Here is a 6,430-nt window from a genome sequence, read left to right as displayed (position 1 = left end):
CTTTTGCAGTTTTAAACCGAGGTTAAAAAAAGTTTGATTCTGTTCATCGTCCTCTGTCATGTTTACATATTAATGTTGCGTGATAACTTTCCGGTGAAATCTCCTGCTGTTTGAAGACTGTCATCCTGGTTTTATTATTTATTATTGTCCATTATCCAATTTGAAAATGTATTTAATGTCAGTTTGACTAATGTTTTAAAACACTTTGAAGTATTAATATATTTTCATTGTTTTTAAACTGCATTCTGTATTTTGTTTGACTATGTTGCATTTGATTAGCCTTCATATCTTCTGTTTTGTGTCTGTTTCTACTGTACTTTGACTTGTTTCTTCAGTGCAGTTCATCTAATTGAGCTGATTGTATTCTGTTTGTTTCTGTGTTTACACCAGTTTATGCGTTGACATATATGCAACATATCCTGACCACAGTTCTGTTGGAAGGTTACTACTAGATGAATTTCAAAATGGCATGTTTGCTAAATAATAAAATAACATATCAGCATGTGAAGCATGTCTTCCATTATCCTGCTATATATGATCTTCTGGCTTCAACATTAAGCACTTTGAAATGTGGGACAACAATTTTTCCGTGTCCTCAAAAATGGTCTAGTCCTACACTGGTGGGTAAAGCAGTGTGGTCCAGGTGAGCCAAATGAATATAAATACTCTTAAAATATTGAAAATTTCATGTAATGTGAAAAACGTAGTGGTTTATCTATTGTGTCAATAATCATGATGATATTGTTTGCCCTTTGTGTCCACAGATATACCATGTAGCTGCCAGCTTTTTAGTATAATAGTAAGTGTGCTATACATTATTGTACCAGTAGATGTCAGGAGTTTAATCAGCTGTTAAATTAAGCCTATGGTGAGGCTGTGCTGGGAGGCTTCAAGATGAATATGAAGTTGTGTTGTCCTGAGGTGTAAATGTGACAAGTACAATAATGGCAGCTTGTATGCTTACCTCCAAACGAGAATGTCCCGGGTTCAGGTCCACCCTTTCTCATTGTCTCTGGGCATCTGTGGTTGTGTTTGGAGAGACATTTGGTGTAAAGCATGTGCCACATCAACATTTGGCTCAATACAAGATCCACTGTGGTGACCTTGAGCAAACATGAGAGAAGCCAGACGAAAGTCCAACTGGTCTCAGTTCAGTATACATCCAACCTCTTAGCAAATGGACTTTTAAAAATAAGTAAAAGCTATTTATGAGCAGCTTTCACGCGCCAACAGCTTGTCATGTTTTGTTTTATGACAGTGTAGGTCTGTAGCAATGCCTTCTTGTAAAAGGAAAAACAAAATATGAAAATCTATATAACAATTCTCTCATCAGGATTTATCATCTTTTGTTGCGAATTAAAGGGAGTTTTTGAGATGTTTCAGCTGGCAGGCAGGTGATAAACATGACTGCAAATCAAAACAGAATAAAACCACAGCGTTGGGTTCCAAAAGTAATTGGATTCAGAGGCTACACTTTCAGTCTGCCTTTTTAATCAGGCACAGAGTGTGATGGCAGGAGAGGGGAGTTTGATTAAGTTGCCATGCTGTGGAAGGTGGATGTGGAACATGAGATTGCTGATGGCTCGTTTTCTTTTCTGTGTGCCAGAAAATTGGAGAAAACACCTAGTAAGTCCCTTCGGCTGCTCGCTTTTTTTTCACTTGGGGTCGCCACAGCAAATCTAAGGTGGATCTGCATGTTGATTTGGCAGAAGTTTTACACTGGAAGCACACTAACCACTTGGCCACCACCCCTGCCTTGAGAAAGTATCTAATCAGAGCAAATACATTGTTCTTTCCTCAGTTCTGTTTATGTAATGGCACTTGCTAAACCAAAGTTATCCATCTTATTTCCTCTGCACGCTGTACATTCTACTTGAAGTTTAAAAAAATTGCATGTTTTGATGAGTTTGGCTGCATTTCCTTCCTACAGTTATGTTGCACACTTGCCTAAGTGGGGTTAAACTTTCATACTTTCTCGACTTTGCTTAAATTTTTGGTGCTGTTTTTTGATGGTTGTGTAGAATGCAGTAGAGCTTCAGTAGGCTGTACACACGGTGTCATAGGTTGTCACCCTCATTTCTCCTGAATATTTTGAGGTGCCTCGTGACACAGCCAAGTATTACAGCCAAAACTATAAAAGAATTCTAAACATTGAATACTTAGCAATGATGTGTTATCGCACATTAAAAATAATCTCATTTCAGGGATTGTGTTTGGCTCAAAAATCTTTGACACCTCTTTGTAAAAGTGCTGAGAATTTGAAAATGCACCACCTGCTGTAACTACTGCAAGAACAGTTAGTTTGTAAAATCCATAAAAATCACCGTAGTGTGCTTTTAAATGAGATCACTAATGATTGCCTGCATATGCATGAGTCTTCCTGGCCTCGTTCGCTCAATCGTGATTTGTAGTTTTCTGATTGTAGTAGTTATGCTTATAAAATGCTCATAATGCATTCAGCCACTTAATAAGCAGAGCTTCAAATTACATTAATTTTCCTCATGCACAGTGTGTTTTCTTACACGAGGTGAGATAATAGGTTTCTTTAAACTTGAATTTTCTGCTTACTGATCTAACATGAAGGAGTCATTACTACTTTGGAAAGAACAAGAAGATTTCATAGGTTCCAGTGGAGCCAGAAGTTATTATTAACTGTTACAGAATTATGCCTCCCTCAGTCTCACACATACACACAAAAAAGTAAAAAGAATTTAATTAATTCATTATGAGCTCCTGGGATGACATGACATGACAACAATGTGCATTTTCATGTTTTGAATTTCCTCCTATCGCCATAATTAAAGGATTAAACATGCACAATTTATTTTTATCATGCTGAATGGAAGAGTACACACATTATTCTGGCAGAATAAATAGGCATGTCAGTATTTCACTGATATAAAATGTGTTACTGGACACCTGTTGTATGGAAAAGCATCCAGATGATTGCAGTGCAGTCACTGACTTCTTGAGATACGGTCATCGATGTATTTTAGAAGATGACCTCTGATTTTGTGTTTGACCTATGACCTGTATTGTGAGCGGTTGCTCAACTAAGCTTATCCACCAAGATGGATCAAAATTGCTATTTTCATTGTGAAGATATGACTGCAGACAGTAGACATTGAGCTCTGATTTGATATTGAGTTGACTTATTATGTAGTTGACCTTGACATAACATGTTTTGCAACGGGACAATCTGCTGACTTTATTCCCCAGTTTAATTGAAATTGCTCTTTATGTTTTGAAGTTGTTGCCACGGATAGACAGACAGACAGACATTGCTGGTGTAATAATGGCTTCTTTCCGAAGTTAATTACTGGACAGCTGATCCGCAGTAAATAGTCACAAGAGAAGATGATTTTCTGCAGCTATGTCACTGAATAAGCAAAGCTGATGAACTCTTTTTGTCTATAAAAGTTTGACAAATTGCAAGATGCTAAGTCAAAATTACATCAGCCATAACTGAGAAGTCGTATTTAGTAACTACTTAATAATGAAGACATTGCTGATGTGGGAGGTGTTTGTCTTCGTCTTCATCTAATGGGCTTTCACAATTTACTACACAGTAGCTGCAGCATCATTGCGTTATTAACAAAAGAAAAGCGGTTGTTGGGCTCTTTGCAGCAGAACGCTGTGTCATTACAAATCACACATGCAGAGTTTAGGTTAACAATTGGACTTTGGCACACACAACACTCACAGCCCAACCTGCATACATTTGCAGATCAATAGCAATCAGTACTGGAATTACATCATCAACTTTGTGACTAAAAATGTATCCAACTAAGTGCCGTTAAGATGACTGTTTGACTGTAGTGCTACTAAAGTAACCTGAACTAAATTCTTGTCATTGTATAAATGCTGGGTGCTTTTATCGTGGATGCACGGCCATACCAAATGCTTCATTTCTACTTTCGATAAGTGCTTTCACTGCACAAACAGTGTGGTGTTTCATGCATTTTTAGTTGTTGAATCAGAATTCAGGAGTGGACTGTTTGTGAGCACCTGAATCTTATCGCTCTGCTGTTCGGCTCAGGTTTGCTGTCTGTGATGCAGCATGAAAAGGAGCAGGCAGACGGAAGCCGCAGTAAGAGGATTTCACAGCTGTTATAACACAATTTTGTATTATTGTTTGACCTGCTTGTGAAAAACTCATTAAACTGGCATTAACTGGACAGTAAATGGTCCGAGCACGACAAACTGCAACGTCGGTTCAAGAAAACGAATCTTCACTGTATCATGACAGACTTTGGATCAGGTGGCACACTGGAAAATGAGTGGGACGAGAGGGTCACCAGGACAGTTTTATTTATAGATGGATGTTACTGTAAACAGAAACTGTAGAAGTGTCTTCGCTGTTACATATTATGACTGATGAACATAGTTATTTCTATTTAGTAACTGAATTTTCTGTCATGCACTAGTTCCTCAGTAAGTGTTGCGAGCATCAGGAATATCCTGCTGAGTGATGATGAGGCCAGTTTTTATTTTTGAGAAGTTCACCTGAGTACAGAACCAGAATCAGGGCCTAGTGTATCAGCTAAAAGAATGTAGGTGGGGCCATTTTGTAATGGCCTGAATTAACGAGTGCCAAAAATCTCTCATAATTCCATTATGGTACTTCATTACATCCACGCTGGCTGCAGAACCATTTTAATCCTCCTACACAAAGCTGAAAGCTGGTCTTTTGTGTTCCTGGTGTCTCCAGAGTTCAGTGTCAAAACTGAATATTGGAAATCAGATATACAAAGTGTAAATCAAATGCTTACCTGAAGGGTTTTGGTTTAAACTTCTCAAAATAACAGAAACAAGTTTTTGATAACTTGGACAAAAGTAATTACTTCAGAAAACTATCAAACCTCTGGGATTTTTCAAACTGGACCTTATTTTTTCAATGCTTTTGAGTTCCAAGTATTTGCTCAGGGCAAAAATAATTTTACTTGGTCCACCATCACGCGTTAAACAACTTTACATTGTAATGAAATTGGGAAAGCTATAGCCCTTAAAGTAAACCATTTTTTGTTGACACCAGTTTGGCAAAGATATAATTAACCCCTTAACGCCTATTGTCGCATATACCGGTATGCTACAATATTTGACTCAAATATGCAACATACCAAATTGACCAGTATGCCTGTTGTCGCAAATTTGCAACATACCATTATTATTATTATAACATTACAACATAAATTATTACCAAAATACCAAAATTACTATTTATTTATTGTGCAAAAGTGTAATTAATAATGTCAACATTATTTACCATCTACTTAAAGGCAAAAACACACACAAAACATTTTTTTTATATACAGCTATATAAATTCAGGCGTTAAGGGGTTAAACGTCCCTGGAACCTCAATAAACGACCAGATCAGATCACCCGTCATCGCAACAACCACCACACTGAAACTGCCCTGGGTCTTGAATGGCAACCGTACAAATAGACAATCGGTCCACGCCCAACTCTCGAGAGTAACCAACATAAATCACTTCAGGTGGGAACCTTTGTGTTACCTCGGCCTTTTCCAGCTATTTGGATCCTCAACACTGAGGCACCTGTGTGTTGCACAGAGAAACATGCCACATGGCCAAAATGTCAACAAATGTAAAGCTTTTTAAGGTGGCTCAATATAATGTTAGTTGTGTACCTGAGCCTCCTTTTGTGTTGGCAGTGTGTCTTTCCACAAAGTCATTGCAGGTCAATTGTTGATTAGATACTTGTGATAGAAACTAGAAAATGTTGTACACTTTTTAAATGTTTAAAAATAAATAAATAAACAAACATTAAATAGATATAAATTGGTTTGGGAAATTCTACAGTGTTTGGAAAACCTTAAAAACAGAAAGTGAAACACTGCTTCAAAGAAAGGTTCTCATTTGAAACACCTGCTACATGAAGTGAAACAGTTGTTTCAGAATTTTTTTCCATGGTTTTGAAACAATGAATAAGCAAATGCTTCCACAGAAGATGCTTTAAATATGACAACATCTATTGGATAGTGGGGACCTCCAGCCCCCAACATCCCTAAACCTACCACTTTTTTGTTGTTGTTTTTTAAGTCAAGAATGAATAATTGGTTCAAAAAGCCTGCAAACCCATCTTAAATTTTAGAACATTTTGCCAATGGACTGATTAGACAATGGATATATTGCACGTTAATAAAGCAGAGCCACTGAGCTGAGATGAAAACGGGGCTGTCAGAAATTCACTGCAGCCAGTGACTAATCGCCGTCTGCCTCGGTTAACCCCACAGGCAGATGGAAGGGGGCATTAATCTGTAGAGGACTCGCTGGGGAATTCGTCCCCTCATTTTAGAGGACTCAAGTTTGTGCCGCTAATCTGTTTAAAAACACCAACTACAGGGCAGATGGGGACATTTGAAGACTTTAGTGAGCTGCTAAAATTAAAAGATTCTGAAAAAAATGT

Source organism: Thalassophryne amazonica, chromosome 21, assembly GCF_902500255.1.
Source record: "Thalassophryne amazonica chromosome 21, fThaAma1.1, whole genome shotgun sequence".
Classification (NCBI taxonomy): Eukaryota; Metazoa; Chordata; class Actinopteri; order Batrachoidiformes; family Batrachoididae; genus Thalassophryne; species Thalassophryne amazonica.
Note: the sequence above shows the minus strand (reverse complement) of the source record.